The following is a 24,918-nucleotide window of genomic DNA, read 5'->3' as shown; positions in this document are numbered from 1 at the left end:
GTGTGTGTTTATACGCCCAGCCCAATGTTATTTACACAGTCTAGCTCTCAAACATTCAATCACTGGCAGAAAATTGAATGTTCTTTATCTCTACAGCTTAGTCCAGGTGCAGTTTGTATTAAGAAACGCCCATAACCCACGATCTCCTTTCTATTTATCCACCTTTACCCTTCTCTTTTAGCCCAGTGTAATCACATCACTGTAAGTGATATTTACCATGAAGGGACTCATACACACAGGTGACAAATTAAAGGAAAAACCAACATAAAGTCTCTTACTAAGATGTGGGGCCACCATGTTCTGCCAGAACAGCTTTATGCCACATATGCACTTCTGACCATAACACTTTTTTTCCCACATCTCTATAGGCTTCCGCCACTGAACTCTCAAATGTGCATTGGTCTTTGTAATATGGCATTTATGCACTGCAGCACTGCTATAATATCCCTCTATGTAACAGTTGGACTGTTCTTGCTGACACAGTCTTATCTCGTCCTGTATTGACATTAGCTGTCTCTCAATTCAGAGGCTGCATCCTTCGAAGGATGCATTTGAAGACTGATTGCATCACAGCCCATGTCGAAGGCTCTTTCAAATGCAGCTGAGAAATGCAGGGCCAAACCTATCCCAAGATTCATCACACAAGTGATGAATCACAGGCGTGAATCACTATCATGAATATGGCAGACAAATATAATATATAACAGTTGAGGATGAATAGGAAATCCTCCACAGACCAGACCATTTCATTTTGGTTTGGCCTTTGCAGCCGGTGACAGCTACAAAGCCACGTCTCTGTAGACTATTTTCAATCACCTTAGGAAGTGTTGCTCTTCTGTTATTCTTACATTTCGCACTAATGCACTAAAATCACAGTCATCAAATGTGCACTGTCAACCAAAATTTCGGACCCTATTTACTGACGTCCTTTCCATAGATCTAACTGCAGATGTCACTTTTGTCACTGTTTCTATTGAAACACCAGCCGGTTGAGCATCTTTGTGGCTGAAGCTTCTGCTGCCGTGCCTGAACTATGAACCCTCTTTCAAAGTCATTTAGATCCTTTCCTCTTGCCATCCTGACATAAAATCAGTATCAACTGTGCCTGAACAGCATTTTCATATTTTCCACAGACGGTGAATGGATGTTAACTGTACCATGTAGTGCACCTTTGTTATGTTTCTCCACACATTTATTCAGCTTTTTCCCATCTGTACATTTGAGGTGATTGTTAGGGCGGACAATATTTATGGAGTTGTTCGGGCATAATAAAATAGTGTTTAGCTTAGAGGTTTGCACAACAACACTAGAGGCCATGAAAAGAGGTAATATGCAACCAGCTATAAATAACCTGTGAGATTTTTTGCTAAGTATTGCGAGATTCAGCAGAAACTCAGGGAAGTACGTACAGATGAGGTGTCAGCTGATGGTGATATGGAGCTCTTTAAAGGCCTTTATTGGAAAAAAAACCCACTGCATTTTGTGGGTAGCCAATGTATGAACGAAAAATGAACAACAAAGAATCAAATCATTTTTTATCAATATGTAATAACCATAATAGTCATGCAGGTCTTGCCAGCAGGAGGTTGTTTGTTTTCGTTTTTCAGAGGACATCTTCACATGAAAAAAAAAAAAAAAACTAATCTAATGAGATGGGATGTGATCTTCTGAAAGTCTGACACGCTGAAGGCATTCACTACATCAGCCTTCACACCCTCACTTCTCACTTGGCTGCATAAAGGGCACACTGCTCCCTGCGTTGGCAGGGAGCACTGGTATTGATCATAAATTGTGTGCTGCAGAACCTAAATGGACAACATAATTCATGTTCAGTTAGTAATGAAAGATGTATCTATTTTTATGTTGCTCAAAATCTGAATGTAACACTCACACTTGTATTTATTTTGAAATACAAGCAGTTATAAAGGGAGGGAATTAAGTAGATATTAATTTCTTATCTTTTTCTTGGTGGGTGGTTGCCTTAAATACTGACAGCATCACTCACATATGTCCCTATATTGAAGATGTATTTATAATTTTTTTGAATACTAATGAGTAGAAAAAAAAACATTTCACTGGATTGTGTCTCTAAATCTAAATCTGATAATTGCATTTGTTAAAAAACCATTTGTGAGCAAATTCTTGTTGGCAGTATTTGCTTGAAGAAAACAAAAAATTGTACATGCAAAATTCACCAGATATACATTAAGAAAATCTGAAACTTGCACTGATATTTTTTTATTACGTAAAAACAAAATATGCTTTTAAAATGAGAAACCCACAAACCTCATTAAAAATTACAGGGGGTATGAAGGGAGAAAGTGTTTTGTTTTGGCTAGTTCTGATTTTGAAAGCTAATTAGCTGACTGTATTCACAGCATTCCCTTGACTGTGTCATGCATTTAGAAATACTCTTTTTTTTTTTTTTTTTTTTATCATTTTGATCATTATTTTTGTTCAAAGGCTGGAACTAAATGTGTGTTCTTTTCACCTTGAGTCTTTAGTGTCTCTGCCACTTGAAAACACCACAGGACTTTGTGCTGAAGGTCATACAGTTGTCAAAACACACTGTGTATTTAGACACCAGTAAACACTGGGGCATTTTTGTGGTCATTTGTCAAGAGCAGTTGAAGAGAATAGCATCAAACAGCAAAAACACTCTCAAGTTTATGCAAATTAACCACATGAGAATTAGCCAAGTGTTTATATTTTGAAGTCAGCTAGACGCATAAAGAAATTATTACAAGTGTGAACACACATGCATGCACGCTGAGTGTGCGCATACGCACACACATTTAAAAAAAAACGTGCACATGCATTGTTTAAGACCCATGGCGATTTTAAGTGAAGGAAACACTGTTTCATTGTCAGTCTGCCACTGTAAGCTGGATCATCATGTCATTTGGTGATTAGGCTTTTGTGGACTAGTTGTTTAAGAAGCAGAGGCCTATACCCATGCATCCAGGGAACAGACCCCCCTTCGCCTCGCCTCTCCTTGTCTCACCGGTTAAAGCCCAAGTCCCTCTTCTTTCTTTTCAGGCTTGGCCAAAAGAGTGTTTAGAAAACAATGTGTAGAAGTGTTCTGTTATCCCTGCATAGCGCCTTGCGGGTCTGAGGATGCGTAATTTTCTCACAACAAGGGTTCCCATGATAGCTCTCTGCTTTGAGTAGCTATTAATGCCCTTTCTTGCTCAGTGGTTTGTCAAATGCATTAATCTGAGGCTTGACAATAGATAGAAAGAAGCAGAGTCAATTTTATTTATATTGTGCCAAATCATAACAGGTCTACATGGTCTAAACCATACTCTTAACAATATTATTTACAGAGACCCAATATTCGCCCATGAGCAAGCACTTGGCGACAAAGAAAAACTCCCTTTTAACGGGAAGAAACATTGCAGCACCAAGCTCTTGGCCAAAGCAGAGATTTGAGCACCTGGCCACAACCACTGCAATCCTTTCTGCCTTATTCTGTCTGTCTACACACTGACCTCTAGTCAACACAGCCAAAACTGCTAGAAAATGACTTTCCCTGGCCCTCTCTAAGATCATGGCTATTTGTTGTGTGGAACTGTCAACCCATCATATCAAACATTATCTGAATCTGCTTGAGAAAGATCCAGACTCCTGTCAACCGTGATTATTACACTGATTGCTTTTCCTTTTCATTTCTTTTTCTCAGCCTTTTGTGCTGCAGCACTGGCTGCACATCTGCACAGAGTGAGAGCCTTTCAACACTTTGAAGAAAGTTTCAATAAACAACATTTTTCTTTTGGCTGTGCCTTGTTAAAACTTCAACATGTTCAACATGGCATGTTCATTAGATGTAACATATCTGAAGCAGTGACAAACCTAATATTAAGTGGCACTGCAGATTTGATCAAACACTGAATGCCTCTGGCTATCTTCCCAAAATGCCTCAGAAAATGAATGCTAAAAAGCTCACACATTAGGCAAGAAAGAACACACAAAAAAGGACAAGCTCTCCGGATGAACTACAAAGCATAAACAAACTGTTGCAAACTTTCCACAAGAATTTAAAAAAAAAACATCTTCCCTAAAGAATGTGCTAAATTGTCATACACTAAATTATGGCTATCACAGGTAACATATACCATGCAAACAAACTGCATCTACAGCACACTTACATCTTGTTCTTTGCTTCTGTTTTGTTCAGTACCATGTGCTTTGACTATAGATTGCAATGTCAATTAATGTGGAAACAAGCTAATGATTATCTAATTAGCAAATTCAGGAAATCTGACTTAGATTAGCAACGTAGCAAGATCAAAGAAAATGCTACACATTACTGAGGAGTTTGCAGTGACAACAGGAAGGGTCTGCCCATGGGATGTGTTGAGCTGAAGGAGATAAACATGCAACCCAAGAACTCAACATCTCCATAAGTAATTACAAGAGACTTCAGGGGCTCTTTGTCTCTGGGAAATGAGTTGTGCATCATGTTTGAACACAGTAAAACAGTCTCTGGATTCATTAGATTCCATATCTAAACAATAAATAAAAGAATATTAATGTAGTTGTGCCATAGTTATGCTTTCCACTGATTTTATGCTATTACTCAAGGAAAACCAGACACGCACAAACAAGGCGGTAATGACCTGTTACAACCAAGGCAGAAGTTATCAAGGGAAAATTTATCTTAAAGGTGTTTGCTGGAAAGTGTTTTTTCCACCTCAGTAACAAGAGGAGCAGGGAATTAATTCAAAGAGGACGGCCTCTCTTATGAGCTCGTTTTTGTCACCCCTTCACTGTACATGAATATGATGCAGATAGTTTTGCCATTGTGCACAAGCACATGAGATATAGGTTAAAAGAATATTTGTGCAAACAATACTTGTACTGTTCTCAGCAGTGAAGATTTTCTCAGGCTTTCTATGATTTTGATTCATCCTAATGCTGCTGCACGCAAGGAAATCAGTCCCTTGTTGGGTATTTAATGCTTGGCTTCAATACCATGTCACCTACTGGCTCAGGGGCTGAATGGAGCCTTACTACTAAACCTCCTGAATAGCAATGACACAGAGAGGACACCAGTGAGGTCTCACTGATTTCCCATACACCATTTTAGCATCCAGTCTGAGGTCTAACTGATCCTTGTCCTTGTGTGTCGTCAAGGCAAACTCTTTCCCAGACCACATGTTTATGCATAGATATGCAATACTGTAGCCATCTAACATCTTATCTATTTACTATTATTCATAGACAGAAAGAAAGAAAGAAAGAAAGAAAGAAAGAAAGAAAGAAAGAAAGAAAGAAAGAAAGAAAGAAAGAAAGAAAGAAGCAGCAAAGGAAACTGATATTGCAGCCACTGTGTTGACAGCTTTCAAGCAAGAGCCAGTGGAGTAAGAAGAGGGGCCATTCCTTCTCCTCCTCTTCACCCCTCCTTTCTTTCCTTTCCGATCTGATCCTCCCCATCACCCCCACTACTCCCCTCAACCCTCAACTCCCACCTTTACCTGAGCCTCACATTTCCCAGGGGGCATTAAACTCACTGGCCCTGTTTGATTTAGGCAGGTCGGGTGTCAGTGTTCGCTACAAGCCCATGGTGAACCATGAATAATGGATCTGCCACGGGTCTGAGTCCCCTTGGGACTCCCAGCTGCCCCCTCCCCCCACTCCTGCTGTGACTGGAATAGTCAATGTCCCATTAACAACCAATGATTCATAAACATTCTCAGTGCCAGCGTACACGAAACAGGAAATGTGAAAGAGAGATTGTTAATGGGAGACAGATAATGGAGCCTAACCCAATATATGCATTTCACTCATGGCCATATACAGGCTTTTATGAATTTAAAAAACTGAGCTTGTTAGGGCGGCTCGTTGGCTCCATGAGAAAATGTTACATTCCCTGATCTACATATGGCTTTTTAATACATTTGTAGGGCAAAAATTGGATAACAATGGCTTTAAAACAATATCAGTGTCTCAAACAGTGCAGTTTGTTTTACATGATAATATCTTTATACAATAATACTATATTATGGCAGCATAATCACGCAAAGTTTGCATTGCTGTTTTTGTTCAATTAAGCCTATAACTTTCACATACATCTCTGTGGTAATAAGGTCAAATTGTATGAATGTGATCAGGTCAGATAGTTTTTGTTTGAATTGAACAGCACAGGGACAAAATGCTAATCCTATCCTAGGTACCACAAAAAACATAGCTCTCAAAAACGAGAAAATAAAAGCAATAAAATAAGGGAAATATCACTTAAAATAAGCAAAATTATTGGCCAACAGAACAGGAAATTTTCACTAGCTAAGATTTTTATAATCATAAGCATGAAACAAGTGAAATGTTCATAAAACATGAAAATTGCCTGGTAGGAAGTAATATCTTGTCAGACAAAAATAAGCATATATCGCCTTGATTTGATATATGATATTTGTGATATCTGTGATAATAAATGATATTCCTTGATATTTCAAATTCCTAAATTTCGCTTTTTTTCTGTGTACCTGCTCTTCCTCTGTCATCGCCATCACCTTCTCTCTTTCTTTTTCTCTTTCCTCATCTTGTCCCACATCTCTTCTCTTCCCAAAGCTGAACTTTGATTGATGCAATCTTTTCATTTTCATCTGTGTCAGTGAACAAAGTTAACACAGGGTCAGTTGATATTTATATGTGAATATTAAGGGCCTCCAATAGGGTAAAATAAAAATATATATGGATACCTCATTTTAACATGCATTTCAACCCAATACACAAATATTACTGAAAGAAAATCATTTCAGCTTTTGTTGAAAGTTTACCAGTCTCACATTGGATGCATGGAATTAATGTTAGCTAGCTAGCTAATTAATTAAACTGAAACTAACTAGAAGGCCTCATGATGGACGGCTACTGTTTAACATAATGTGACTGGACAGGAGCTATTGGTCACATGACGTCTGGGGACGAATGGCATTGAACTACAAGCAATCCACTAGTGAAATCCTCCAGTTACCTGCATCACGCTTCAGTGGTTTCAGCTGCCTGTCGGGTTTGTTGACATAATCAAGAACAACAGTGTTAAGTAAAGAACAAGATCATTGCCATTACTGCCACTAACTACCACACAAGTAATGACATTGATGATCAGATGAAAAAGTCTGTCTATGTTTAGGCAATTATTTCATGACTCTTTATTCTACACACCTCAGGAAAATACAGAGGTGCAGACCTTAGTGACCTCAATGCTGGGTACAGCCATGATTATACTCACATATTATTCATCAATAAAATAGAGAGTGACTAGAGGAATTAACATTAGGGCCATTAGACATATGGCTTTGTTGCAAAGAGGAAACATATTTCTCTATTATGGAAAACATCTGGATACTGGGCTTCAAAGAATAACCGGCAGAACAACCAACAGTTGGTGTACTAATTTACAAAGTATGTTTTTAAGCTTTTTGATGTAGATTTCTAATGATGCCCTGGAAGTATGGAAGAAAATGACTGCATGAAGGATTTCAAGACTTCCAGCTTCACTGTTATCGAGGTCATATAACTCAAAGTCCCGCCTTGAGCTTCAAAAGCCCCTGTAGCTTGTTTACATAATCTTTAGTTGATCCTGTTTCTCAAAGTTATGCATTTTCCCAAACAAATTTGTGAGGGATCTCTGTTGAAGGACAGTTTGATCTGCACAAATGTAGGGTTGATATATCTGCTGAAAAGAAAGCACTATTGCTGCTTCCTGTCTTTTTGTTCAGAACATGCTTGTTTACACTTCCTCTTTTTCCCTGTTTTTTCTTTTTTCCCTGAGGTGCAATCCTGAAAAAAATAAAATAAAAATAAAATACTACAGTAGCTCCCCCTTGATACATCTATTTGAAGAGAAAGTAAGAACTTTCCAAATAGTTCTTGCTTTACTTTAGCCTGCCAGTGTGCATATTATTGAACTTTTACATCTAATGGAAAACCTGTCATTTACAGTGTTATTGCATCTCTTTTTACAATAGAATAAATAAATGAATAATTAAATAAAGCCCATGGTACTGGTGTTGTAGCAGCAGCCATCTGCCACAAACCAACCAACAGCATAAACTTTGATGAGGGTGAATGTGTTTAAAGAAAGGAAGAATAGAGAGAGATAAAGTTAAATGTATGTTTGGAGGTCACTGACCTTTGATCACCAAATTCTAAGAATTTCATTCTTGAGTCGAAGTGAATATTTGTGCCTGATGTCATGAAAATCCCTCCGGGCGATCTGATATATCACATATATCACATTCACAAGAACCTGAGGTCACTGTGACCTTTGCTCACAAAAATCAAATCAGTTCATCTTTGAGTAAAAGCGAATGTATGTGCCAAATTTGACAAAATTCCCCCAAGGCGTTACTAAGATATCGCATTCCGAGATTAGCCTCTGATCCTGAGACATAAAAATAAAATGAAAAAAGAAGGAAGAAATTATTTGTTGAGCTAAATCTACAACAATACAGAGCTCCTACGTAGATTCCAGCATTTGTGAAACAGTCATGTACTGTAGATGCACGGTGCACTTGTCATAATGCTGCACACACACTTGCAGTTGGACCAAAACTTTCCCATCAGATTATCCTCAAAATCGACACGATCAATCTCATCATGGACAGGGAGGTTCACTGTGGTGGTTTGAGACCATCTTCCACTAATCTGCTGCAGCTATACCAGCCTGCAGGTGACATTTACTGTGCACTCCACTTTGTCATTTCACCCTCAGCTCCCTTACTCTCTTTTTCATCAGTCCTCCTTTTCTCCCCATCTGCCACCTCCACCTCTAATATGTTGAAACATGACGAGAAAGAACCAAGGAACAGTTTCTCACACTGCTGCTGATAACTTTTCTTCATAGCTGCAAAACTGAAGGAACAGATATATATATATATATTTCTGATTTCCAGATAGTTGGTGAGATTCTAACCAGTTGTGGTGAGCAGTTGGAGGCCATTTCATTGTTACATTTAATACGCACCTGAATCCAGTACAATCAAGTCTGTGGAGCTCAGACTATTGAGAATGAAGAATGAAGTTCAGACATGCCAGACAGAAAGGCTGTCCAAATGTGTTCATGGGGATGCACAGTCCTCGGCATACACACACAAACACACACACATTCACAAAGGAGCAGGTCACAGAGCCTACCTCGAGGGTCATCAGTGCATTATTACCACTACAGACAAACAAAAATGACTCCAAGTAACTCTGAGGTTCTATCTTGCTACCAGTGGTGAGCAGATTCAAAGCACTGTGACAGGTGCATGCACAGTCCTCATTCACACTGACAACCGCAGTCACTGTGGACACCAAAACCTTTCAGACATCACAAAGACCCAGGTGCACACACACACACACACACACACACACACACACACACACACAGAGTCACACAGTGTTTTATTGTTTTTGCATCGAACAGTCTCACTGCAGTCTCAGTGCAGACAAAAAGCGCACAAACACAAACACATACAGAGTCAAAAATCCATTCCTGAGACTTAATATGAAGCGGGCAATACCACATAATCCCTCATAAGTGTTCAGGTAGGTGGGCAAAGACTCATACAGCTGGAACATGTCTGTCAAATCACATCCCCACCAGCAACAGTGCAATAGAGGTGTACTGGGGATAATAGGCAAAAATGATGCATCTTCCCTTGAGAGTTTTGAGCTTGGGAACAAGACAAATATGTTCTTTGAAGTCCATGTTAGTCAGAGTAGATGGGCAATACAATTCTGAATTCAGTCGATTCAAGAGGGGTGCATCATTTCTAATTCAAATGAATGTTGAAACAAAGGGCATGTGTTTTTCTGTTCGGCCAAATGCATGGTAGATAACATTTCAGTGAAAGGCATCTCATATTTCCCAACCATAATTACCATTTTAAAGCTAGTTCAGTGCACACAGTTGAAGAGGAGCCAAAAACATGAAATAAGACACAATGAAACACAATACATGCTGCAACCAATGCTGGAGGTTGGCAGACAAACTCATTTCCTCTATTACAAATTACAACTTAATGTAAGCTGTCTGCTTTCAATTTCAGTCAAGTGCTTTGTCCATTCGTGATCAGATGTGCAAGGAGCTTCGGAGCCAAGGAGGATATTCAGCTGGGAGTGTTGTGTTATCTCAGCTCTTATGAACATGGAGCACATAAAAACAGAGCTACAAGTGAAAGCAACACCCATTCACAGTGTTCTGCTAATAAAAGCCTTGTCGATAATATAGCAGTTTCAATGTCAACATTAAATCTAAACTGGGAAGTTGTGACAGACAGGTAACAAATGTCAGCTGCCAGCTCTACTGCTTGTTTCTCTACATGTCTCGTTGTTGTTGAACACTGGATTGAAACAGACATGTAGTATGCCTGAGTTGGAAAAATGGGGGAGGGTTTTGCACTCCTGAGACTTCTGAAGCAAAATAAAATGCTTATCTGGTTGACAGAATTAGTAAACCTGAAAGGACTGATTCAAAGCAAAACAAAACAATGGCAATGTTGGCCAATAAGCCACTGGTGGGCAGTGGATTTAGAGGTAGATTGTTGGATTGGTGAATGAAGGAGGGGAAGGCTGTATGGCTGAATTATTAAAAAAAATGATGAATGTACAGCAGGCTTGATACACAAAGAAGTAAAAATGAACTGGACAGCTAATAGATTGGTTGGTTAATAATCTCACCTTTCTTTTCCTGCCTCTTCAATATCCTAATTGGCTGGATAAGCAAACTGACTGGCTGAGAAAGTGACTGGCTAGGTGTAAAATTAACTGCCATAAGATTGTGGGGCATATCAAACTATGACCTGTCATGAGAAATGAAGGCCAGACACTTTAGTTTTAGTGCCAAACGTCCTTATCAATACAAGCTAAAGGAGCTCCGAGCATAATTGTCCGGTTTATCAGTTCTATTACAGCCTCTCTAGAGGCATCAAGCTAGGGCAATAAATAAACACAGGTGCTGCAGAGTTACAGTGCAATACCCCATCTCACTTGATAGATCTCTATTAAACAGTGCATCGCTCACAAAAAAGAATTAGGCTATCTATTTCAATGTCTTCTATAGTGCAACGTGTCTCATATCAAAGCAATTACCAGGGGAGTCTGATACATCCTGCTGTCAAAGTCATCATTTATACCTCCAGTTGTTTGTGGTGAGTTTCACTGTTATATCTAACATGTATTTGTTAAAAATGAGTCTTTACCTCTATTTTAAAAGATAAAACTATCAATGAATAAAAGGGAAGTAATTCAGATAGCAAAACAGTAATGTGAAATGAAATGTTTGTTAGGTAAATTCCTTTTCTGAAATATTAGCATTTTTGTGTGGTACTGTGTGTGATTTAATTGTGTAATTTTAAGTCAACATTGCTTAATTCAAATAAAATGTAACACCAAATAATAGTCCAAAAATAGTACAAACATAGATAGGAAAGGATTCACATTCAATAGTTACATCATTTTGTCAATGTTTTATGTTCAACACAGTGACAAACAGAACATTTTAACTCAAAAATTGACTGATGCTGCAGTGGAAAAGCACAAACCTTTTTTAGATTGCTATAATACAAAACTGTCGATCTGAAAATATGTTCACACCAATAAACTAACAGGGACACAAACTGCCGAAATTGCAGGCCATAAGATTCACCTGGTTGTTTTCAGTTTTGTATTTCTCTGTCAATATCTTTCAAGGGCAGCCACGAATCAGAGGGTTGGTAGTTCAATTCCTAGCAGTGTCGAAGTGCCCTTGGGCAAGATACTGAACCTCAAATTGCCCCTGATGGCTGTTCTATCAGTGGCTGAGTGGGAACGATGTGTGATTGTGTGTGTGAATGTGGGATGTATTGTAAAGCACTTTGAGTGGTCTCTAAGACTAGAAAAGCACGATACAAGTGCAACCAATTTAACATATAGGAATGTTCGCCAAAGACTGGTTACATAAAGACTGATATACTGTACTTTCACACCAATCATGGTGAAATTTAAGAGGGCTTAAGAAGGTTTTGTTTAGATTTGAAATGGCAGATTGGCATTTTTATTGTTAATTGTGTTTTGCAGTGTTATTTTTCCTTTTTTGCATTTGCTACTAAGCCTATCAAGGTTTCAACAATAGTAAACTGGTTACTTCTAGTTGAAAGCTGAATTCTGCCAATGTCCCTCTTTACTGCTGCAATAAAGAAAAACATTGCAGAGGATGAACCTATTTTGACATTGAGTGTCACTGTAGGAGTGAATTGTAAGGTACAGACAAAATAGCTTAGAAACTGAGAACAAAGTGATTGAAAAGAGAGGAGATGATGAAGTGAAGAGGACCACAGCAGCGATTAATATCATTTGCCGGTAAATCCAGGTTTTGCTGGTTTTCCAATCATAGCTGAAGCTCAGAGCCAAAGCGGTGCTGCGAACTGGGACGGCTTCACAATCCCCTAGCTCAGAAGTATTGTTATGTCTCTTGGGTATTATCTTACAAAGCCCATTATGCTGCAGAAACAAAGAGGAGACACAGGCCCAGAACTGTTGTAACTCTAGTGTGCACGCAGACACACACACACAACACACACTGCCACATGCACACATAGTAGTTTAATCTTTGCAGAGATATGTATTATCAGTACAAATCCCGGCGTGTCCCCGGATTACTGATATGTGTGCATGCAGCTGTGCACCATTAAAAACAGATGTGACATTTTCGTATCATAAATTCTCTGAGACAGATAATGTGATACAGCAAATTCAGTAATGTGTAAACAATACATAAAAACGCCCAAACACTTACACCACATAAACCACTGAAGCTTGTAATTTCTTGTGGATGTTCAGTGAATTAAGCTGGTACAGTCATAATCACTGGTGCTGTCAGAGGCATATGCACTTGCTCATTCAGATGTGATTCTGGTCTCCCAAAATTGTGTTAAATGAGCACTCGTGTTGTAATAAAAATACATGCACTGTGCACGAAATTGGAGACTGCACTGCTGTTCTGCAATTAGGATTCAACTGCTGGGGTTGCAAACCCCACAGATTGTGTCACTCACTTCTTTAATATCCAGCCGACCATCATCCAGTTCAAGAGGCCAATAGAGAGCATGACACATTCACACGCACTCCTTTATTTAATTATTGTATTGTATGCTTTTCAGGTAACTGGTGTTTTCAAATCACCTAATATAAATACAGCCGAAGTGCAATGTACTTTATATGGAGTGAATACCACTGAGGCTGTGTTCTAGGGGAGTACATCCCCGCTCAAAATGGCACAACCACGGCGGCTGCTCAAAGATTTTTCAAAGTCAGACTGCCATGAATCGTCATCTAAAAGCTTAACTTATCTATGTTTTAGAGTCTAGTCAACACTTCGCTGTGAAAAGAGCCTCAGCTCACTGGAGAGGGAACTTTCCAAACCATCTTGGCAGATCTGCTTTGTAACCTTACTAACTTTGTTGGCTGAGCCTCTGAGAGATTTAAGTTTTTGCAGGATTGCAAATCTGGGAAGGAACATACTCTTGAGGGTGTCATGCAGTACATGATCCAATCTGATACTGACATTGTTGCCTGTGTCTTTCACTCCTCTCTGCTTTGTTTTTACAGCTTCTAAGAATAGAAGTGCCAGTACACAGTTTGGGTGACTGTGACCTTGAAGCTCACAGTCTTCAAGATATTAGTTTCATTTTTCAGCAACTTTATAGTTGCACAGTTGAACAGAGTAGTCAACCTGGAACTTGCAGACTTTGCTGCTAAGTATCGCCACATCATCCCCCATTTGATCATCATAAGGACAAAAACACATGTTAATTTAACAGTCTGTAATTATATAGTCTTTCTTTATTTGCAGCTTTTTTAAAAGCAGACAATTATGCAAGGTAAGAAAGTACAAGAAAAGAAGCCATTGCTCCCAGAGCAGCGGGTGCTGGTGTTTAAACTTCTCTTCGAAATGTTCTTTCAATTGAAAATTGGGTTCTTAACATATTTTTTCAAATACTGCAGGAAGTCCCAAAGCAAGCATTAATGGGGAAATTAGGAATATATTAAACAGTCAAACAAACCCACACAAAAAACACACATTCTGCATTTTCTAATGTCATCCTTTCCTTTTATCACCTCTCTTTCTTCTTCATTTTTTCTGTGAGGAATCCAGTTAGTTTAATGAATAAATTAGTTTACTGGTTTATTGTCAGCTTATTTCCCTATTTCATGCCCTCTTATACTGGATCCACATACTTCCCTCTTTCCATCTTTTCTGCCTGGTGGAACATTCAAGATCGACTCTGGTATTATAAATATTTTTGTCCTTTACGAATAGTAAAATAATTAACTTTCAAGCCATTTAGAGGAAATGGCTTGCTTATGCAATGACTAATTCTAAAATCTTCACATCTGAACTACACATCAATACGCAGCCTTTTACACATTACATCTGGATTAGTGACAGGAGAGCCACCTTATAGTGCAGTGTATAGCTTAATGACTGATTTAATCCAGCGTTATAACACAAGTGATACTGTCAGCAGAAAAAAGTGAACTGGACTGTAAAAGGTTGCTTATTTCATACACCTTACTGTAGACATCTTCCTTAAATTATTTTGAATTTGTAAAATTAGTTGAACAGATGAAGCTCATGAGTCAAATCCATGCTATTTTCAGTGCCAGACTACCTTTTATTATAAGTGCAATGTTATTATTATATTATGTTATAAGTACAACATCTGGCAGCATGACACAGCAGCTGTCACATTTGTACCATCTCTTCCTATATAAACTGCTGATAGATCAGACCATTTAAAGTTTGTCCGCGCATGTTTTTGACTGTAGTAACTGTAGGAAAAATTAATAAAAAGAAAAAAAAAAGAAAAGAAAAACTACAGCAGGCCACAAATGCTAAACATTTTTAAATGAGTATACTAATTTAGCTATTTAGATACAAGCACATGAAATCTGTGAAATGACAGATGACGGAACCAGATGACCAATCTGTGTGGTCCAACCCTGAACAGTACTAACTACATACCAACTATACTGAAATGTATCAGATTCTGACCACATTTAAATCTGCTACTTTGAAACAGGGTAATGCATGACTATAGTTTATGACATTCTATGCTAATTTCCCAAAAAAATGGAAATTAAATGTTAAGCACATAAAAATGTACCAAGAAACTAGAAGTGATTGCTATAATTACAGCTCTTAACCCCTAATAATCTTAAAGTGTTGATATTGGTGCTAAATTTTCTTGGTTATGTTTTGCTTTGTGGAGAGCTTTTTTCTCCAGAGAGCAAAGCTACATATAGGCACGCAAAGCTGGTGGGACTTTTACATTTTTAGTGTCTGGAAGGTCAGAAAGCGGATGAAACCTGCAGTGGATAAAGGGAATAAGGAACTGTGAGCTACACTCACTTTCACCAGGGCTTAAATTGGACAGTGGAATAAACCTTAATATGTCATCACTATGACTCAGAGTGGCACCAGCGACCATTAAGCAGACAAATGACTGTCTGGGCTCAGCAGAGCTGAGGATGTTGGAAATGTTGGAAATGTTGCATATTGTTCCGAGAGACCAAAAGAACCAAGACAAAGAAGCAGACACATCCTCTGTCCATCCATTTTTTGAGGAGGTCATACTGTTCACAGTTTGTGGTGCCGGAACCTATCCCAGCATGTATTAGCATGATCACATATGGTGAGAACATGCACAATCCACACAGAAAGAACTAGGCCGGATGGCACAATGAAACTTTTCTTGGTGCAAAGCCACAGTTCTACCGAGTGAGTCACCACAGATACAGACAGAGGGAAAAAAGATGGAGAACTGCAGAAGAATCACAAAGCAAGTTAGAGATAATGTAGAGAGAGATACAGAGAACCAGAAAAGGATGGGGAATGAGACAAAGAATGCAGAGACAGACAGAACAGGAGACAATAGAAAGGAAAGCAATTTTATAATCTCTGCTATATTGTTATACAACACATAACTATGGACAAAATTTCCAAATGCAATGGCTGAACATTTTTCCTCAAAGCCCTTGAGTGAGGAAAAGGCAAAAGGACCGTATACAACATATCCAATTACAGTGACCCGAATGCAAAAACTGCCAAAATCCTCTACATTACACATGAGTTTCCATTAATTGAATCTAATTTTGGTGACATTTCAGCCAGCTCGTGCAGTATTGATTTTGACAGTCACTTGAGACACCAGACGTTCACAGCACAATTAGAGCACTGAGATCCCACTGAGTAAGTGATATTTGAGTCTTGTGCAAGTTTCTCATTGTCTGCCTCCAAGGGAGCCATGAGGATTATGTCAAAGTTTCATGACTTCTTAACAATACAGCTTTTTTCATACCCTCTTGGCTACATTTCTGGGGGTTACTATTAAATTCTGTTCCATTATGAGGTATTGTGGAGATTGGGCTTTCCCTACTGAAAGGGAAAATGAGCTATAACTCAACATTATCAGCAATTTGTCTGGGACGTTGAGCTGAGGGCTTTGTTGTCCAGCACAGATAGCTCAATTGATGGATTCCTGACCATAATCTGTGATGCAGGGTCATTACTGAAGCGGTCGGACCTCAGTGTATGTTGGTAGCATCATAGAGAAGCCTAAGGGGTCTACGAATGACGAACTCCTCATTTTTTTTAAATGAGTAGTTATATTGATGACCATTGAGATTTCCTTACATATTCATGCCCTCTGACGCCATGAATATTTGTTTGAAACAAAGTTACAGCTGAAACTAGTTGGCCAGTGCACGCTGAAGTTCCCAAATTTGAAGCAGGAAATGTTCTCACAAGGGAAGACAACTTTGAACCTTTCAGCAAAGAGGCAAGCTGCATTACTCTAAATATGAACGATGTATCGGTGTGTGTGTGTGTGTGTGTGTGTGTGTGTGTGTGTGTCCATGCACTTAGCTCTGTGCATGTTGATGTGTGTTTTTTTTTCCCACAAATGTGTGTAAACATGCTTTACCCAGCAAAAGCTAATACCATTAGTAAGACTGTATCCCCAAGAGTGTGTTCTCAATACATAATTCAGCAAACACATGAAAAGTTAAAAATTTGGATGCTTTTTGGTGTTTGTGTATGTGTGCTGTTGGGTGGCAGTCAGAGGAAAGAGCATCAAGGACTATGTTATAAAACCATCATACCATGCACTCATATCTAAACTATTCAATCATCCACCCCTTTCCAATAGGCGCAAATTCTACTGCACAATCACACTTGTAATTTTTGAATCTCATCATACTTTATAAAGGGATCATTTTCTCATGCCTGACAGAGACTTGCTCCAAAAAGCTCACTATCACTTTAACCACAATTATTTAAAGATGTGTTTATCATGCCTCTGCAAGGTGCCAAATGCATCACACTGGAAAACAACTTAGTCCGAGTCCTGAGGAGTCCCTAAAAGGGCTGTAATAAGAGTTATTACTTTGCTTGGAGGAAGTGATATCCATGAAGACTGCAGGCACATTTCATAGAGCTGCCACTTATCAACACACCTGCTGTTCTCTGTCACTCCAGATACAATGTACAATATAGGTGATATAAATAATAACAGCGCAAGAGTCCGTTTTACATTGTAACTCTTTGAGTTCTATGTTGTGCAAACTTATAATTATGTTGCCAGTACTAATCATCACCTCACAAGTTTAAAGCTACAAAGCAGAAAGGGGAAAGAACTACTGTTGTAGTCTATACAACAACTGAGAGCTTTGCAATATTATAACATGTTTGGTGTATTATACAGTAATGCCCGTTTTGTTTCACATAAACAATATGAAAGCTAAGACTTGCTGCATGTTTGCCCTTTTTTTTTTTAATTGTTGCATATTAGACCTGATAGATACTGTACCTTCTGACAAACCAGACAAAAACAAAAACCCCCATGTTTTTTTTAGCAGTCAGTTCCGCATTACATACCAAATATCATTATGCTAGAGTTATTCATCAGTGACAAGATTAAAATCCTGCCAGAAAGAGATGAGAAAGAGCAAGAGAGAGATAAAGAGGAGGACAAAGACAAAGAAAAGTAGCCAAAGCCTATATTAGTCACTCACAGGAACCAACTGTCTGTTGCTAGGCTGTATAACCAGACACTGAATGAAAGCTTTGGAGGGTAATTTTGACAAATACACAAATTGTGTATTGATGTTTCCTCTGCATCCATAGTCTTATCCGTTTATTCCTACTCTGGGTCACAAGGTGCTGGAGCCTGTCCCAGCGTAGATTGTACAGAAGGCAGTAAAATACCCCTGACAAGTTGCCAGCTCACAGATGCACTGACACAGACAGTCACATTCACATTTATGGACAATCTGCAGTCTCCAGTTAGTCAGTCTAACATGCATGCATTCCAACTATGGCAGGTTATTGGGACAGCTGGAGGAAACCCATGAGTGTGGATCCCTCTTGCTCTGAGCCTCAATTCTGATTACAACTACTGAGCCACAATGCCTTTTGTGTCTTGTGTGTTTGCTGGCTGAATTTAAAACAATTGTTGAAATGGGAAACATTCTATATAAAAACTAAAGGAAATATAAAGTTACAATTTTTAAAAAAATATATGAATATATGTATTTTTAGTCACAAAGGTTAAAGATCTGGCTTTTAACTTACTGAACCAAGTTAAAGCTCATTTGAATAAACAGGGTTTAGTTTGGAGGCAATCTAAACTACTGAGAGATAGGTCCTTTCCATTATGACTGTACCTGAGTCACTCTGCTAGTCTTTGAAACTGACAGCCCATCATAAATCTAATTTCAGGGACACTCGATGTCAATGAGCATCTTCAGTCTGCAAAAATGTCACCTTATACTGCCAGTAGATAATCGGAGATGAGACAAGAGCTGGAAAAACATGAGCTTCCCCTGTCAAACAGAATGAAACTCATATTTAGTGGCATTACAGGCACTTGCCAAGCAGGAAATAAAATTAACTACTTCTGAATGTAGACTGTTTACTTATTAAAATGACCCCAAAGCCTCCTCTCACACTGGGCTGCATGCATAAATCTGAAGAAGAGCAAACAAAACAATATGATAATAACTTATTCTTCTTCACATCACCTCTAATCCCTTGTTCATTTCAATCTCCTTAGCATGCAAAAAAAATCCCCTTATATCTGTGCACGGATTTGTGTGGACATGTGTGCATGAGCATGTATGCGTGTGGTGATTCACAGCGTTTGCGTGTCTCAATACACATCAAGTATTTCAGCCTCAAAAATGTGGATGAGTTTCCGTACCTTGGCAGCCTTCATCCATCCAAAGCCGACACTGATGCAGAAATACACCACCGCATAAGCTCTGCCGGTGGGGTTATGCCAAACTCAGAGGAAGAGTCTTTGTGAACCGTGACATCCAGGTGAAGAACTGCCTGTTTACAAATCCGTTGTTCTTCCCACTCCAGTGCAAGACGCACAAACCTAGACCAGCAGACTAGCTACAGAAGGCAGACTGACTACCTGGATCCCATCACTAGAGATGGACTCCTGCCTCCAGGAAATCATGCCCATAAGGTCAAAAGACAAGACAAACAAACAGCACACTAGGAGAAATGAACATAAAGTACCTTCCTTCAACCATCAACAATGTACTGTATCGTAAAGTGCAATATGTGAAATTCTGCAATCAGGATGACTCATTTTATTTGCAGCTTTAAACAAGGCTGCAAGCTTCTGAAGCACAGGAAATGGGGGAAAAAAGGGGTGATCTTGATTTAAAAGCATCACGAAAATCCACATAATTATGCTCATCCTCTGATCCTCAATCAGCGGCATAAGGATGTTCAAGTGCAATGCTAAGAATGAGGGCAACAAAGCTTCTCGTGCTAATAAGAGCCTGAATGTCAAGACTAAAAAAAGGATTTCATGTTTATTTTAACCTGAATATAATTTTATAATGAAGCACTTAAAATTATTTTCATATCTCAGCATTAATCTGCTTAAAAGTCTCGTCTTCAATTCACTGCCCACAGGCCCTTTCATTAGTACTGTACATACGCATGCATGTATTTAGATTTAGTTTGAACTCTCCATTAATAATATTACTTCTCTGGCTTCAAATAGCTGAAGAGACTGATTCCATATCAACAGATTTCACTGCATCACAAGGAAAGATGGACTCAGCAGCTGTCTGAATCTTGTTCGCATCCACATTCTCCTCTTGTTGCTTTGTCCTTTATCGTTTTAGTTGCGTTGGGAATTACAGTATTATGGTGCCTGTAACCTTTAAAGATGTGAATCTAGCCAGTGCAATGCAATTTTTTATAGTGGTCATTTATTAGTATCAACGTGTTTATGACTGAACTGTCTAAATGGACGGAAAAATAGCAGAAATTGGCTTTTATCGTGTGTGTTTAAACTTTGCAGATTTTTTTTACACAGTATAAAATAACAACAAACTAACATAATTTTGAATTTTGGAGAGAGCCAGGCCAGCTGTTAGCCTCTACTTCAACTCTTTACACTAAGCTAGGCTAGGCTAAGCTTGCTGCCTTTTGACTGTAGCTTTATATTTAGCACAGACATGAGAGTAGTATAAATCTTCTCTTGACAAGAACGCAAATGCAAGCTTATTTACGAAAATGGCAAACTGTTCTTTTTAACTTAAATGACTCTATTGGAGGTTCCTTCCTGTTAAAAGGGAGTTTTTCCTCCCCTCTGTCTCTACGTGTTTGCTTATTGTGGAAACTGGATTTCTCTCAGTAATATTGTAAGGTCATGGCTTGAGCTTACCATGTTAAGTGCCTAGCAATAATGCGTGTTATGATTTAGCACCGACAAATAAAACTGTATTGAATTGAATTAAACATGATGACAATCATTATGACGATACTGCATAGCAGACTCCAGGACAGGTACTTGTAACATTGTTCCAAAACATTCTCATAGCAATTTAATCTCTTAGCTGCAACAATGACAAGAAACTGTATTAGCAGCCTGCTTCATCACAAGTTAAAGCATCAAAAAACTAGCCGAGTTTCCTCAGCAAAGCCACAGTACTCTAAAATTGTTTGATCACAGTGTTGCCTGTAACCCTCCCCTTGAGATCAGGGGCAAACAGGGCATAGAAAATCAAGCACGGGGCCTGTCCACCGCCCTCAGCTCTCTGTCTCCTCCTACCTACTGATTCCATCACAGAGCTTAAGAGTTAATATGGTTGATGCAGTCCCTGCCTGGAGGGGGTAATGAAGTGACTAAGGGCTGAGCGTCCCTGACTGGCGTCAAGACAGCAGGTGTGAGCGGTGGGGAGTGTGAGTGTGTGTATTTGGAGGTGTGTGTGTGTGTATATTAAGCTTGCTGAGAATGAACCAGGCATCTAACCACAGGTCCAGATCAGTTAGTTGGCCTAATCGCTCCCCTCTGTTGGCCGTGAAGATTGTCTGGTTTAGCCCTGTGTCTGTCATCTTTACTGCCATCTAGCAGCCTCTTTCTCTCTCTCCTTTTCTTGCTCTCTCTCTGTTTGCTATTTTTCTCCTCCCTCTCTCCCTCTGTTTATCCAAGCCATCTCGCCTTTAACACTACATTTATGCTCCAGCTTGGTAAACGGTAATCAATGTCTCACAACGGTGGACTGCTTCATCTAAATGATTTTTCAGGAGCGCTGTGTGTGTGAGAGAGTGAGAGACAAAGAGAAAGAATGTCAGAAATAAAAAAAGAGGGGGGGGCCGAGCAAACAGAGTGATAGAGCGAGCGATATAACTTTTACTGTATGTAAATACATCAGTAATGACAAAGTTGTGTATCTAAGTAAACTTCTGCCTTTGTGTATGTATGATTTGTGTGTATCTATGTTGTGTGTGTGTTGTGTGTGGGTGTGTGTGTGGGTGTGTGTCTTATGCCTAAAATTTCCCTGTGTGTGTGCATGTGTGTGTGTGTATGTGTGTGTGTGCATGTGTGTGTATGTGTGTTGAAAATGTGTGAAAATGTCTGCCTGGAATTGGCACTGACTCCAGAAGCTCACAGTAATGCATTCACTTTTGGTACATAAATCACAATCAGCCCATTCTGCCATCTGGGTTACTGCTACATGGCCCTTGTAATGTACACGCTGGTTAGACCACCGGCTGAATAAATGAGGAGTCCTGGATACAACGCAGATACATGTCTGTAATGGGCAGTAAGACTCCAAATGTGTTCCTTTCCCCCTTTTTTCATTGCAGAGAAAAGGTTTTATTTTCAGTATCACCTACCAGCTAAGAGATGTGTGTTTTGAATGTGCGCACATATGTGTGTCCCTACATATCTATCAATCAGCTGATCTTAAAACAGGTTTATAAAGCTTTCTCACAAAATCCGCAGTGTCTACTGCGCGATGATAGAGGCGTGCATAAGAGGGCTTTGCTAAATAAAGAAGTAATTACAATAATAATGACCACCATACTCTTTACCATACTCATACGCATTTGTACAATGTTAGAGTCAAGTGACTCGACATGGAACATTTATTTCAGCATGGCAGAGGCTACACTATGAACAATACATTCTGTAGGGGATTTAATGCTATAGAGAACTATAAGGAATTAATTATGCCTTAAATGTGCCTTAGGTTTTGCTGATCTCTACACCAACCAATTTTCATCCTATATTGTGACCTGCAAAATCAATTTTCCGAACACGGGGTCAATACAGGTCGTGGTCCCCACCCAGAGGTCCTGCCTCTTTGACCGATTCCTGTACAGATCAGCATCTAATTGAAAAATTAAAGTCATTGATTAGTTATTGGGAGAAGAGGCATTTCTCTCACCTTCCCAAACACCAATTAGCTGAGGATAAATGGTGAAAGGAGGCATGTCTGCACTCTCACAAACACACACAGCTCCCATGTACTCACACATACACATGCAGGCACATGTGCATGCACGTACACGCCGATACACACGGTCAACAATGCAGACACCCTAAAGGAGTAAACTTGAGCATTTCTAACCTCAGCCAAGGTCACTCAGTAATATCCAAGCTTAAAGTGTACTGTAACCCCACGGTCACAAATCATATTCTGCAATATAAAGCGCACGTACACACACACGTACACACAAGTCCTCCTGTCGGGAATAGGTTGTATTTCATCCAGCTACCACAGAGATGAAGGGTCTGCCTCCAAACAAAACAAATATTAAGTTGGGATAGAAAGAATCTGATCAATCTTGTAGTTGCGATCTAAGTGTGGCAGTGCGCTGTCTCTGAGAATACAGAAAGCTAAATCACAGCACAACGAGGCTTTCTCTCTATAATAAGAGCAGGAGTGACATCAGTGACTGTTGAATGAGCTAAACAAATGTCAGATGATAGTCAAGTGAATCTAAATGTCACATCTACAAATAATTTGGGACGGTTGAGATACATTAATCAATTTAAAAGAAATCGTAGGCAACAAAGCAGAATGAAAGGTTGTTGAGAACGAGAATCAAACAAACAGTAACTGCTGTGAGAAACGCATGTTGCACAAAATGTGGACTTTGTGTTGACATTGTTCTGTGATGATCCATTAGATCCATGAGAAGATTAAAAATAATAAAAATATGAAATATATGCAACTAGAGGAAATTTTGTGTTAATACGAATGTGTGCACAGCAGAGATTCACATAATTAAAAAAAGAGAGAAAGAACCGACTGTTATCTGTACCTATTATTCTCTGTAATGACTTTAATCTACAACAAGTGTATCTATGAAAGATTACAGCACAGTTTCCAGATAAAAACTGTTTTGAGGGTAGTGTGCTTTTAGGTCTGCATTCAGTCATTCAGCAGCATGGCTTTAGTGCACAGTGGCACACATCCAACTTCCAAATGCATCCTGTTGGCGCATCAAGTGGCTGCAGTCCTTGGGAAACGCATCCCACTGTGCAGGAGGAGCGTTCAATCACTTTACACCCTTGTTGTTTCATTTATGAAACTGCTGCTACTATGAGGCTGACCTGCATTTTTTTTTTTTTTTTACACATATTTCTACTCTTGATTGCAGGTGGCTACAAATTCATTACACAGGAGAATTGAAATTTGCACATCCAGGCCACACGAAAAGCATGCGCACGGCACTCCTGATGCCCAGTCTTTCTGCCGGAGATTTGACTAAAATTCTGTTACACTAAATCTATGTGACGCAATTATCGACGTGCAGCCGTGCCACGGCGTGTGTAACCCGTCGGACACAATTCCCTGCTTCACTGTAAAATCGTTACAATTAGCCCGTTTACTATCGAGACGATTTGAAAGGGTCGGATTGACGCCTGGTCTCCTGCGCTGCGCTCGTCACGGCTGCACTAGAGCCGCCGTTAATTGTGCTCCAAGTGGCAACAAGTTAGGTGCTGATGCTCGGCCTCTGAGTAAAGATGGAAAGGGGTTCAGCAAAACGCAAAAGCCACCATTCTGTCTCCTGGTGCACATAACGCTCACAAATACAAGCACACAAAAATCACTGTGTATGCATTTATGCAATTTCCCTCTATTGCAGTGCACTGAGAACTCCCACAGCGCGGTGTCGGAGGGGAAGTCCAGTGGAGTTGTACGTTACAAGACGAAACCACTGCAACAGTGAACTTTCTCATTCAATTAAGACAACCCCCCCTGCCGAAAGTCCTACCTTTGTCATCCTGTGTCGGGAACAAATGCCTTTGCCGTGCCAAGTTGCAGACGGAGGCGGCGACGAGTGCTCAACTTGCCGCTTTCTCCCGGAATGAAAGGTATAGGATCCCCGGTGCGATGGAAATCGGAGGGACAGACGCTCTGTGCGCCCTGTCTGCCACCGCGCTACGCGTCTGGAGTCTCCGTTCCGATAAGTGCAGGCGGAGGAGACGGCCAAGCAAGCCGCTGTCGGCACGGCGCGGTGTGGAAAGCCCCTGGTGGTGATGGAGGGAACCTACAAACGAAGGGGCGGAAGGGAGGGAGAGAGAGAGAGAGACATAGAGACAAAGAGAGAGAGAGAGAGAAAGA

The 24,918-nt window shown here is 39.7% G+C and overlaps 1 protein-coding gene across 11 annotated transcripts in view; it reads right to left on the bottom strand.

Moving 5' to 3' along the window:
• LOC139630484 (cadherin-22) overlaps positions 1-24,918 on the bottom strand; it is a 220,045-nt gene that overhangs the window by 120,784 nt on the left and 74,343 nt on the right. For 10 of the 11 annotated variants that reach the window (XM_071493972.1, XM_071493971.1, XM_071493975.1 and 7 more), the window contains one exon: positions 24,569-24,844. The gene's annotated coding sequence lies outside the window, so the exon portion shown is untranslated. Of the gene's footprint in view, positions 1-6,485; positions 6,606-24,568; positions 24,845-24,918 lie in introns of all 11 variants that reach the window. The other variant, XM_071493976.1, reaches the window with a different exon arrangement.

The sequence above is a fragment of the Trachinotus anak genome, unplaced genomic scaffold, assembly GCF_046630095.1.
Source record: "Trachinotus anak isolate AG129_WGS33_773 ecotype Australia unplaced genomic scaffold, CSIRO_AGI_Tana_v1 ptg000013l, whole genome shotgun sequence".
Taxonomy (NCBI): Eukaryota; Metazoa; Chordata; class Actinopteri; order Carangiformes; family Carangidae; genus Trachinotus; species Trachinotus anak.
Note: the sequence above shows the minus strand (reverse complement) of the source record. Positions and strands in the feature narration are given on the sequence as shown.